The sequence below is a fragment of the Lemur catta genome, chromosome 2 (genome assembly GCF_020740605.2).
Source record: "Lemur catta isolate mLemCat1 chromosome 2, mLemCat1.pri, whole genome shotgun sequence".
NCBI classification, from domain to species: Eukaryota; Metazoa; Chordata; class Mammalia; order Primates; family Lemuridae; genus Lemur; species Lemur catta.
Genome location: NC_059129.1, coordinates 92,263,095 through 92,276,528, shown reverse-complemented (window position 1 = coordinate 92,276,528; position 13,434 = coordinate 92,263,095). Strand labels below are relative to the sequence as shown.

The following is a 13,434-nucleotide window of genomic DNA, read 5'->3' as shown; positions in this document are numbered from 1 at the left end:
AAAGACACAACAAAAAAAGAAAACTATAGGCCAGTATCTCCAATGAACATAGATGTAAAAATCCTCAACAAAATACTAGCAAACCAAATTCAACAACACATTGAAAAGATTATTCCTCATGATTAAGTGGGATTGATCCCAGGAATGTGAGGATGGTTCAACATTCAAAAATCAATCAATGTGATACATTAGATCAACAGAATGGACAAAAACCATAGGATCATTTCAATTGATGCTGAAAAAGCATTTGATAAAATTCAATATCCCTTCATGTAAAAACTCTCAAAAAACTGGGTACAGAAGAAACTTACCTCAACACAATAAAAACCATATATGACAGACCCACAGGTAGTATAATATGAATGGGGAAAAACAAAAAGCCTTTCCTCTGAGATCTGGAGCAAGACAAAGATGCCCACTCTCACCACTGTTACTCAACATAGTACTGGAAGTTCTAGCTAGAGCAAGCAGACAACAGAAAGAAATAAAGGGCATCCAAACTGGAAAGGAAGAAGTCAAATTATCTTTGTTGCAGATGATATGATCTTGTATCTAAAGAAACCTACAGACTCCACTCAAAAACTATTGGAACTGATAAATAACAACAACAAAAAAAAATGATAAGGTTGCAGGATACAAAAGCAACATACAAAAATCAGTAGTATTTCTACATGCCAAGACCAAACAATCTGAAAAGTAATCCCATTTATGATAGCTACATGTAATCTTATTTATAATAGCTACAAATAAAATAAAAAACCTAGGAATAAACTTACCCAAAGAAGTGAAAGACCTTTATAATGAAAACTATAAAACATTGATGAAAGAAATTAAAGAGGACACAAAAAAAGGCAAGATATTCCATGCTCATGGAATGGAAGAATCAATATTGTTAAAATGTCCATACTACCCAAAGCAATCTACAGATTCAGTGCAAACCCCATCAAAATATCAATGACATTCTTCAGAGAAATAGAAAAAATAATCCTAAAATTTATATGGAACAACAAAAGACCCAGAATAGCCAAAGCCATCCTGAGCAAAAAAAATAAAACTGGAGGAATCACATTACCTGACTTCAAATGATACTGCAGGGCTGTAGTAAACAAAACAGCATGGTACTGCCATAAAAACAGACACATAGACCGATGGAACAGAATAGAAAACCCAGAAATAAACCCACCCATCTATAGTGAATTTATCTTTGACAGAGGTGCCAAGAATATACAATGGGGAAAGGATAGTCTCTTCAATAAACAATGCTGGGAAAACTGGATATCCATTTGCAGAAGAATGAAACTGGACCCTTATCTCCCACCATATACAACAATAAAATCAAAATGGATTAAAGACTTAAATCTAAGACCTGAAACTATGAAAGCACTAAAAGAAAACATTGGGGAAATACTTCCAGACATTATTCTGGGCAAAGACTTCTTGAGTAGTAATACCTTCAAAGCACAGGCAACCAAAGCAAAATTAGACAAATGGGATCACATCAAGCTAAAAAGCTTCTGGAAAGCAAAAGAAACAATCACAAGGTGAAAAGACAATCCACAGAATGGGAGAAAATATTTGCAAAGTATCCATCTGAAAAGGGAATAAAAGCAAATAACCCAATTAAAAATGGGCAAAGAATCTGAATAGATATTTTTTAAAAGAAGGCATATACATGGCAAACAGGTATATGAAAAATGTTCCACATCATTAGCCATCAGAGAAGTGCAAATCAAATCTTCTATGAGATAACATCTTACCCCAGTTAAAATGGCTTTTATCAAAAAGACAGGCAATAATGAATGCTGGCAAGGATGTAGAGAAAGGGGAACATTCATACACTGTTCATGGAAATGTAAATTAGTGCAACCACTACTGAGAACAGTATAGAGGTTCCTCAAAAAACTAAAAATAGAACTATCATATGACCCAGCAATCCCTCTGCTGGGTATATATCCAAAGGAAGGGAATCCAGTATATCGAAAAGATAGTTTCACTCCCATTTTTATTGCAGCATTATTCACAATAGCCAAGATTTATCCACCAACAGATGAATGGATAAAGAATTTATGGTATGAGTACACCATGGAATATTACATAGCCATAGAAAAGAATGAAATCCTGCCATTTGCAACAACATGGATGGACCTGGAGAACATAAAGTGATATAAGCCAAGTACAGAGAGACAAATCTCATATGTTCTCATTCATATGTTGGAGCTAAATATTAAAAACAACTGATCACATGGAGACAGAGAGTAGAATAATGGTTACCAGAGGCTGGAAAGGGTAGTAGTGGTGGTGGGGGGATAAAGAGGGGTTGGTTAATGGGTGCAAAAATATAGTTAGGTAGTTAGATACAATGAATAATATTTGATAGCACAACAAGTGACTATAATCAACAATAAATTATGTTATACTTTAAAATACCTAAAGTGGAATTGGATTGTTCCTAACATAAAAAAAATGATAAATGCCTGAAAGATTGATATCCCAATTAACTGATTTGATTGATCCACATGTATGCCTGTATCAAAATATCACATATACCCTATTAAGGCATACAACTATTGCGTCCACATATTAATTAAAAATTAAAAAAAAAGAATAGTCCTGGCATAAGCCACAGCTTATGCAAACATTTTGAGGCAGGGAAGAATATAGTGTGTGAGCGAACTGAAAGAATGCCAGTGTGGTTGATGCTTTGTGACAGAGGTGGAGAGTCATTCAGGGTAAGATTGTGGACATAAGAAGGGCTCAAATTATAATGGTGAGGAGTTTAGGGGATTTCACTCTAAGTACAGTATGAGGCCACTGCAGGATTTTATGCAAGGAAGAGATTTGAACCAATTTTTGCCTTCTTATGCCAGCTGCAAAGGATTGCCCACCAGCACCTGGGGAAAAGGAGGAGTTCCCAGTGGTCCCCTCCAGTCTTTTTCTGTTGATGCCATCTGATTCCTGCAAGCAATCCTCTTAGACAAGCTTCCTCTCAAGAATCCTCAGGTCTGGCTCCCTGCCTCAGGATCCACACACTGTTCCCCTACCCCAGTGACAATACAGCTTACTCCTTCCACAGCACTCTGTCCTTGCTCTGCCACCACAAGCCACTCCAGCCAACCTTTTGCCTTTAGCTTTGTCATCTTGAGACATGGATCAATTCCTGTGTGCCACAAATGCCAGGAGATACATGTCAGCCTAAGTGGTTCTCTGAAGTTCCCCTCTTTGACTTAGAGAAGAAGAGAAACACTGTAGCCTTCCATACCTAATCTCTAAAGGAATCATCACTTTAGAAACTTCATCCGCCTAGTAAATTCTTATATATAGTGTATATATAATATGTATGTATATAAAATGAGCTAATAAAAACAAATTTGTTGATAAAAGCAAATAGTTTAGCACCTCACTTAAAATATTGGGTATGTTACAACTGGTTTTCTCAGGTTGGTGCCTCAGGTAAAACGCCAAGGCTAAGAGAATACCATGATAACATCTTTCAAAAAGATTTCCAAAACAAGGATATAACTATTGATAGTTAAACACCAGATGCAACATTCTATTTATTTAATCAAAAGGATTTTCAAAGACCTACTGTATAAACAGCTACCATTTTAGATTCTGAGGACATAATAATGAACAAATCTCAAGCTTATAGTCTAGTAAGGAGACAGACATAGGCATGATTATCTAGTTTACATGTAAGTAAATTATGTGTCCTACTTGTATGATATGAAAAATCTAACCCAAGGATGTTTAGGAAAGAACTGTAAAACATCAGAAGGTCCTTCAGTATAGTCCTTGATCAGAGAAATAGAGGTTGAAAGATGGCCAGGATTGAGGATTTTGCCAGGCAAGTTGCAGAAGGAGGTATCTTGAGCTAAACAAATTACTGAAGCCTTAGTCAGAAATACGGCTAAGGATCTATAACTTGGGGGAGAAGGGGAAACCAGGCAACTGAATAAAAAAATGCAAGAAATTGTGGTTAAAAGCAGGGCAGGAAGCAGTGCACTATCTTATCTGCGCAGTAGAATCTTTCTCCCTGGAGGACACTGCTTCTAACAGGCAGGCAGATACATTCCAGCTTTTTCCTGTGCTATGTTAAAGGTGATGACACACACTTATAAAAATATAAAAGAGAGAATAATTTATTTTTCCTGGACATTGAGGTGTTATGATAGAAATTGACATCACAGAGGGAGTGGTATCAAGTAGTACATAGGAAAATAAGAAATCCCACCAGGAAATGAACAGGTTGTAGGTAGGGCATCTGTTTCTTTGGCTCTCCAGCATCTCATCCTCCTTCCTTTGGTAATGGCACTCTACCTTTGCTTTGGAGAACAACCTCTCTTTCATTCCCTGTTGTCTTGGAGGGATTGTCAACTAAGGTGTCCTATTCCCATCCCCATTCTAAATCTACATAGGACCTTTTAGATTTGTCAAGAAGCAGGAGGTAAAGGGCATAGAACAGTTTTACTTACTTAAAATAAGCATTTACCAATCTATCTTCATTTGCATAATGATATTCTGATATAGACTAGAATTCAGGGGTTGCAAACTGGCAGCCAGAAGGCAAATTTGGCCTATTAATGTGGTTTACTTAACCTGAATATGGTTTTTACTAATGTATTTATATGTCTTTATAGAGGGATTACAACCTCCAGATCACCACAGGCTTCAACCCTATCTTATATCTTGTATCAGCCCTTAAGGCTTAGGTGGACATGAAAGGGAGGCCAGACAGCTCGTACTGCACTATGTTGGAGGCTTTACTTACCTTTTTTATGTAATTATCACAACAAGCCAGACAGGTACAAACAGAAAAAGATCCCAATAGAGGCAAAGTAGCTTGCTTACAGTAGCAGAATAAATAAACACAGGTTTTGAATCAGATGTGTCTGCAAAACCATCCCACGTCTTCCCACCACACCTAAAAAACAACTCAACAGTACGTTCACCCATTCATTCAATAAATATTTATTGAGCCTCCTCAAGATACAGTTGCTGTGCTTTGAAGGTATAATGTTAAATAAAAGCTGACATGGTTCCTTTCCTCTTGAAGCTTACAGCATAGTGTAAGATATAAATAATATCAAATAATTATATATGCTAATAGAAAATTTTACCTATGGCAAGTGTTTCCAAAGTGAACTATGTGGGAACTGATACTAGAGAGGTTTAGGATTATTAGGGAGGTCCTGACAGGCTTCCCTGAGGAAGTGACTTATGTAGAGATCTGAAGGATGTTCAGTATTGCCAAGACAGGAAGCGAGGCACATTATAGGCAGAGAAAAAAGCATGTACAAAAGGAAGGTAGGAGACCAGTATGGCCGGAGCACTATAATAAGGATGATTTTGGTTCTGTGTAAACCTAAGAAGAAGTAGTTAGGAGTCAGAACATTCAGTGTCTTATAGGCCTTATTAAGTTTTGTCTGAATCTGAAGAGCAGTGATCTTAAAAATAAAGGAGAGGATGATGTTATCATACTACCATTTTAGAAAAAATATCACTTTAGGTGAAGTGTAAAGAAGACATGGAGAGGGGAGATCATATGCATAGTGAATGTCTGTTGACAAATTAGGAAGTTATTATGGTGCTTGGTGAAAGATACATACAGCTCTTCATACCTTTGGTTTGGATGGTAGTGATGGATGTGGAGGTAAGTGGCTGGGTTCTGAAGAAATTAAATAAAATTGAAAACACTTGGTGAGGAAATAAATATAGGGATAAGGGAAACAAGATTGTCAAAATCAGCTACTATTAAGGCTTCAGGCTTTTTGTCATGAAAGAATGTGGTATCATTCACAGACATTTCTGTAAGAAGATTTGGCTTGCAAGAATGAATAATGCATTCATTATTAGACATACAATTTGAGGGTTTTTTTGAGACATCCATGAGGAGATATTAAGAAGGCAGTTGTATTTACAGATCTGCAGCTCGGAGAAAAGATTTGAATAGAGATATAAATTTTAGAGTAATTTGCACAGAACTAATAATAGAAACTGTAGTTGTGAGTAGGATGGTCAAGAAAAAAATACAGAGTGTATGGGGAGAGGGGTAAGGGAACATATGGGAACTCTCTGTACTTTCTATTCAATTCATTTTTTCTGAAAACCTAAAACATGCGAGCTGGGCACAGTGGCACATGCCTGAAGTCCCTGTTACTTGGGAGGTTGAGGCAGGAGGATCACGTGAGCTCAGGAATTGAAGACCAGCCTGGGCAATATAGCAAGACCTTATCTATAGAAAAAATTTTTTAAATGTAAAAAATCCTAAAAAATGCTCTAAAAAATAAAGCTATTAATTTAAAAATATATTTAGAGAGAATGAGACCTGAAAGGAACTTATCATAATTTGGTTAGACTCAGAGTCAACGTGACTGTTTAGATATTCACAAGTAAGATTTGTTTTCTTTTGCTTTATTTTTTTTAGTATGTGAGTAGTTATATTAGTTATCTATTGTTATGTAGTAAGTTATATCAAAACTTAGTAACTTGAAACAACAAAATTTATTATCTCATAGTTTCTCAGGATTATAAAATTTTATTATCTCAAAAAATTTATTATTTCACCCAGAAATCTGGATATGGCTAAGTCAGTGCTCTGCTCTAGGGTCTTTTACAGGCTGCAATCGAGGTGTCAGCCATAGTCAGTGTTTAACTGGCAGCAATTCTGCTACAAGAGTTTAGCCAACTGTGAAGTTAGGGGGAAAACAGTCCACACAAGACTATCCTCACTTTTGAAACCAATTGCAGGTTCAAGGGGTTCTCAAAACCACTCTCAATTTTAATAATTTGTTAGAAAATTCATAGAACTCATTGAAAACTATTATACCTCACAGTTATGGTTTATTATAGGGAAAGGATACAGATTCCAATCAGACAAGAGAAGAAACACATAGGACAGAGTCTGAGAAAATACCAAACTTTTGTTTAGTGAAGCTTCTGTTTTCTTTTCCAAGTGGAATCATGAAGCATTACTTTCCCAGCATGGATATGTGACAATATGCCCAGAATACTGCCAACCAGGGAAGTTTTCCCAAGCCTCAGTGTTCAGAGTTTTTAGTGGGTCTTCATTATGTAGGCATGATGGATACCCACATGGTTGATCTCAGTTCCAGGTCGACTGATACCACGTGACCCAAAGGCCCACCTTAAATTACACCATTGGTCTTTCAGGCATGGCTAACACCAGCTCAAATCATAGTGGTAGATTATCTAGCATAACCCTAGGCCCCAGGAAAAAAAGACCCTCTTATCTGACACACCATTAGAGATTACCTTTCAGAAGCCAATGGCCAGACCCCTTTTTGGACAAGGCTAAATTCTTTACTATATATTTGCCAGGCCCAGTCATCTCAAAGTTCAACTGCAGAAGAATATGCTTTCCAAACTTACTCAGATGATTGTTGGCAGCATTCAGCTCCCCACGTACTGTTGGACTGAGGACCACAGTTTTCTCATTGCCTATTGGCCAGAGTCAGCTCTCAGTTTTTGCCATGTGAGCCTCTCTAACTTGGCAGTTTACTTCATGAAAGTTAACAAGTCTAGAAGGCAAGAGGGAGAGAGTGCTAGTGAGAGAGAATATTAGCAAGATATTTCTCACAGTCATTTTAACCTAATCATGGAAGTGCTATCTCAGCACATTTTGCTTTATTCTATTCATTAGAGGGAAGTCATTGTGTTCAACCCACACTCAAGTGGAGAAGATTACACAAGTACATGAATGCCAGGTAGCAAATACTACTGGGAGCCCTGTGATAAGATGCCTACCACAGAAGGCTTAGGGAAAGAAGATAGGGGAGACAGAGAGGTTGAAGTCAAAAGGAAGTGTGGTAATTAATGGATCAAGCTCCTGAAAGTAGAGGAGATGGACTAAGACACGCAGGAGAGGAAGATGCTAAAGCTACAGAAAAATGATTGAGGATCAATAATGGATTTTTTCTTGTGCCCAGGTCTGTTGAAAGTTCTATGTGGTGTATTACATTGCTAATGACCTAATGTCTCGAACAGTTGCATGAAAAGTTCTTTTACTTTTTAGGAATTTACCTAACCTCTCCTCCCCCACCACCTGCCCAATCCCCGATGAATGATTCTTCCATATATGCCCCTAAGTGTTGATCAATTAGTATCAATTTAATGGTGAGTACATGTGGTGTTTGTTTTTCCATTCTTGTGATACTTCACTTCCAGTTCCATCCAGGTTAATACAAGAGGTATTAGTTCACCATTTTTTCATGGCTGAGTAGTACTCCATGTTATACATATACCACATTTTATTAATCCATTCATGTATTGATGGGCACTTGGGTTGTTTCCACATCCTTGCAATTGTGAGTTGTGCTGCTATAGACATTCAAGTGCAAATGTCTTTTTTATAGAATGTCTTTTTTTCCTTTGGGTAAATACCCAGTAGTGGGATTGCTGGATCAAATGGTAGTTTTACTTTTAGTTCTTGGAGGTATCTTCTATACAACTTTCCATAGAGGTTATACTAGTTTGCAGTCCCACCAGCAGTGTTTAAGTGTTCCTATTGCTCCCCATCCACGCCAACATTTGTTTTGGGACTTTTTGATAAAAGCCATTCTCACTGGAGTTAAGTGATATCTCATTGTGGTTTTGATTTGCATTTCCCTGATGATTAGCGATATTGAGCATTTTTTTCATGTCTCTTGGCCATTAGTTTATCCTCTTTGAAATGTTTCTGTTCATGTCCTTTGCCCACTTTTTAATAGAGTTGATTTTTTTTTATTGTTTGCTGATTTGCCTGAGTTCTTTATAGATTCTAGCTGTCAGGCCTTTATCGGATGTATAGCATGTAAATATTTTCTCCCATTCTGTAGGTTGTCTATTAATTCTAATGATAGTTTCCTTTGCTGTGCACAAGCTTTTTAATTTGATCAGGTCCCATTTATTTATTTTAGTTGTTGTTGTGATTGCCTTTGGGGTCTTCTTCATAAATTCTTTGCCTAGGCCAATGTCTAGAAGAGTTTTTCCAACATTTTCTTCTAGAATTCTTATCGTTTCATGCCTTAGGTTTAAGTCTGTTATCCACTGTGAGTTGATTTTTGTGAGAGATGAGAGGTGCAGATCCTGTTTCAGTCTTCACTGGGATTTGGATTGGTATTTCTTTGAATCCACAGATAAATTTTGGAAGAAATCTTAATAATTTTGAGCCTTTCAATTTATTATTATGCTATATCATTCTATTTAATTGGATGGTTTTGAATTTTTCTCAGCAATAATTTATAATCCTTGGCATACAAAATCTTGTGCATATTTTGTTAAATTTAAGCATTTTGATGTCATTAATGGGTATTTTTAAAATTATACTTTCCAAATGTTCATTCCTTGTCTGTAAAAATACAATTAATTTTTGTATATTATCTTTCAACCCTGCCACCTTGCTGAATTCACTATTAGTTCTAGCAGCTGTTTGTGGAGATTCTTTATAATTTTCTACATGAATAATGTCATCTGAGAACAAAGAAAGTTTTACTTCTTTTCTGATCTATATGACTTTTATTTCTTTCTCATATCTTATTGCAATGCCTAGTTATCTTCTGTGAAATGCTGAAAGAAGTAGAAAAAGCTGACATCATTACCTTTTTCTCAATCTTAGGGAGAAACATTAATTACACTAATCATTAATTTTTATGATTAAATATGCTATTAATAGATTAATCATAGATATTACATATGAGGTTAGGGAAATTTCCTTCTATTCTTAGTTTGTAGACAGTTTTTATCATGAATAGATGCTGAGTTTTTCAAGTGATCTTTCAATATCTATTGAGATAATGTAATTTTTCTTTTTAAAGACTGTTTATATAATGAACTACACTGATAGCTTTTTTTTTTTTTTTTTTCTGAGACAGAGTCTCACTCTGTTGCCCAGGCTAGAGTGCTGTGGCGTCAAGCTCAAGGCAACCTCAAACTCCTGAACTTAAGCAATCCTTCTGCCTCAGCCTCCCAAGTAGCTGGGACTACAGGCATGTGCCACCATGCCCGGCTAATTTTTTTCTATATGTATTTTTAGCTGTCCATATAATTTCTTTCTATTTTTAGTAGAGACGTTGTCTCACTCTTGCTCAGTCTGGTCTCAAACTCCCAACCTCGAGCAATCCTCCCACCTCTGCCTCCCAGAGTGCTACGATTACAGGCGTGAGCCACCGTGCCTGGCCCACACTGATTGCTTTCTGAAATTTGAACCAATCTTGCATTCATAAGATGAACCTGGTTTTCTTATCATATGTCACCCTTTTTATGTGTTGCTGGATTTTACTTGCTAAAATTTCTGCCTGTGTGATACTAGACTGGAATTTTCTTTTCTTTATTAATCTTGCTAGAGGGTTTATCAATTATACTGATCTTTTCAAAGAACAAACTTTTGGTTGCATTTATTTCCTCTATTCTTCTCCTGTTTCATCCCACTTATTTCTAATCTTTATTATTTCCTTCATTTTACTTGCTTTGGTTTTAATTTGCTGGGTTGTTTTTTTTTCTGGTTTCTTAGGAAAGAAGTCTAATTTATTGAACTGAGCTTGTTCTTCTTTTCTGATATAAGCAGTTAATGTTATAAATCTTAATGTTTCATTTTCATTTAATCCAAAATATTTTCTATTTTTCCTAGTGATTTCTTCTTTGATTCATGGGTTACTTAGAAGTATCATACTTCATTTTCAAATATTTAGAGTTTTTCAGATATTTGTTATTTCTAGTTTAATTCCATAGTGATTATACACTTTGTGTGATTTCAAACCTTTTAAAGTTGATGAAATTTGTTTTATGGCTTGGAATATGGTCTACCTTAGTGAATATTCCATGTGTACTTGTCAGTAGTGGGTATTCTGCTACTGCTAGGCTGACTTACCTATAAAAGTAAATTAGGTCAAGTTGGTTTGTAGTGCTGTTGAAGTCTTTTATAGTTATACTAATTTTCTGCCTACTTGTACCATCAATTACAGAAAGGAGTGTTGAAGTCTCTAACTAAAATTGTTCATCTAAGTATTTCTCTCATACTGTAACTTAACATCACCAATAGATTCTTATGAACTGCAACTTTAAGCAAAACAACATATAAAGAAACCAACTTTTTCTTCTCATCAATATTGTAATGAAAAGATGTTATTCAAGGACCTGTTGTATGATGCCTCTTTGCTCAAAGTTGCAGTTTTTAAGAATCTATTGACTATGTTAAGTGAGGATGTACTCTAATAGTATTTTTTTGCTTTATGTATATTGAAGCTCTGTTATTATATATACACACATTTAGCACTCCTATGTCTTCTTGATAAAATTGACCCTTTTCTGTTAGATTTACTCTCCATCCTTCTTCAGCCTGGACCCTATCCCAGAAACTGGAACTTTATAGACTGCATCCTTGCTCTCTGGTTTTAGGTTGGTTTTGGCCATTGAGAGACACCAGCTGGAAATTGGGAGTGTAGAGGGAAAGATGTTTGGATACTTAATTCTCCCAGCTCCCTCCCTGCTTAGTTGTAGGTTGGCAGTGGTTACGTTCCTCTGTGAAGGCATCATAGATGGCTATCGGTAGGAGGAGGTGGCTGTCTCCTACAGCACTGAACCTCATTGGGCTCTGGTATTCCCTCCTTAGGCCTAAGGGTGATAAAGGTTCCCTGATTAGCTCTGGGTGTTTTACCATCACTTTTTGTTTTCTGGTAACCCTGTACACAGCTTTGTATATGGCCCTTCCATTAGGCACCCTTCAGTCACCCCTCTTGAGTACTGTATGCCATTTTTTACCTGCTGGGGATTCTTAATAACATGTGTTAATTCTACTAGCTTAAGTTATTTAAAGAGCTTATTTTGGTTCTTCCCATCCCACTCACTGTATTCAAGTAAGTTGATCAATCAACATCAAGGGGTTTATTTGGATGTTTTGATTAGAGGAAGAAGGCAGTACTAACGGCTATCTGTTGACCAAATTCTATAAAAGCAGTGTCAGGCCACAAGATTCTCATATCTAGGCACTATTTCTTTGCGATTGTTGTGCATGACACTCTGTGTCATACTAGAGACTCCCTAATGAGTTGCATGGGTACTCAACAAAGCATCAAGTTTCATAGTACATCAGCTGAGCAACTAGATATAAAACCCACAATAGCCCTAGGTTGTGGTCTAGAGATCATAGTGCGCTTTCTAACTTCGACCCGTTTATTAGAAGGTGTGTGGTATTTGGTTTCAAAAGAGAAAAGAGTTATGATAGGCGTCCTATGCAGGAATTGAATACAGGACAAACTATTGTGAGGAATGGGCAATAGCAAGTACTCAAATCATTATCAGGGCATTTGTATTAGAAATCCTGTTGTTTTTCTTGAATTTCAAAACACTGATATAATGTTCTCCCTGACTTAGACTGAAAAGCCTTCTGGGGAGTCGATTTTAAATTACACTTTAAAAAGATAAGTAAAATGCTGCAAATGGACTATACCTTTACGAAAGCGTGCAAATTTGTAAAGAAAGGGAGCAACAGTTTTTAGGCTCAAAGCAAGGGCCACCTGATTGACCTACTTCGTGTTTCCAACACTGGATTAACCTCATTTTTGCACTTGCCTGCCCTACAGTCCGTGAACAAAAGGCATCCTCCACCCTAACCAAAGAGTTGCTGGCACTAGAGCGGGAAGAAGTGGCGATGGCGCGACTCTGGGTGCGACAGAAACACCCACTTCGGACTCACTTGAGTAATTGTCTTCTCTTAGGCCCGGCCAGAGGGCCACCTTGTAGTCCTTAAGCCCTCCTCACCTCAGCCTCAGCAGCAGTTTCGTCTTACAAGGCCCGCCTTTTGGCCGGACGCACCAACTGAAGGTACAAAAAAAAAAAAAAAGAAAGAAAAGAAAAGAAAAGAAAAAAAGTGTTTCTCTGTAACTAGTTCCAGGCCTGACGGACTCTCGCGAGATTTCGTGGAGCACAGGCGGTTTCCGTGCAGGTATCGCGAGGGGATTGGCGGCCGGGGGCGGGCTACGCCGGGGCCCCGCCCATCCAGAACGCGCGCGCGCCGTGGCGGGAATTTCGCCGGTTTGCGCCTTAGACCCTACGCACGCCGTGGCTATGGCTGGGATCGCGGGAGACAGAGCTCGGGGACTGGAAGTGTGAACAGGTACTACATGCACCGCGGTAGTGGGCGCCCCGGAGGCCTGGCTGCATCCCCGTGCGCAGGATCCCGGCTTCTCTCACCCTCCGCTCGAGTGCTGCCGGGCGCCGGCCTGATGGGTCTGGTCCCCGGGCTAGGAGGGGTGGGGGTTGGCGCCAGGAACGACTTTCCTGATTCCGGGGAGCTTTCTTCACCTTGCTGCGGGGAACCGGGCCGAGAGCTGTTCAGTAACGTAGCGGAGGGCGCAGTTCGAGGTGGGCTCGGGAGTTGAAGCTGAGTCTGCCCTGCAGACATTTCTTTCCTCTTCACCTTGTTCCGGGCTGCAGAGTCCG

General features: G+C 38.0%; 1 protein-coding gene and 1 long non-coding RNA gene across 2 annotated transcripts in view; one reads left to right on the top strand and one right to left on the bottom strand.

Annotated features, from left to right (window-relative positions):
* Positions 1-12,809, bottom strand: part of LOC123633092 — a 621,497-nt gene extending 608,688 nt beyond the window's left edge. The window contains exons 1-2 of the long non-coding RNA XR_006733543.1: positions 12,689-12,809; positions 7,390-7,538 (exon numbers count right to left, since the gene is read on the bottom strand). This is a non-coding gene — a long non-coding RNA (uncharacterized LOC123633092). The remainder of the gene's footprint in view (positions 1-7,389; positions 7,539-12,688) is intronic.
* Positions 12,810-13,020: 211 nt separating this feature from the next.
* Positions 13,021-13,434, top strand: part of MMS22L (MMS22 like, DNA repair protein) — a 126,610-nt gene continuing 126,196 nt past the window's right edge. The window contains exon 1 of the mRNA XM_045544052.1: positions 13,021-13,108. The gene's annotated coding sequence lies outside the window, so the exon portion shown is untranslated. The remainder of the gene's footprint in view (positions 13,109-13,434) is intronic.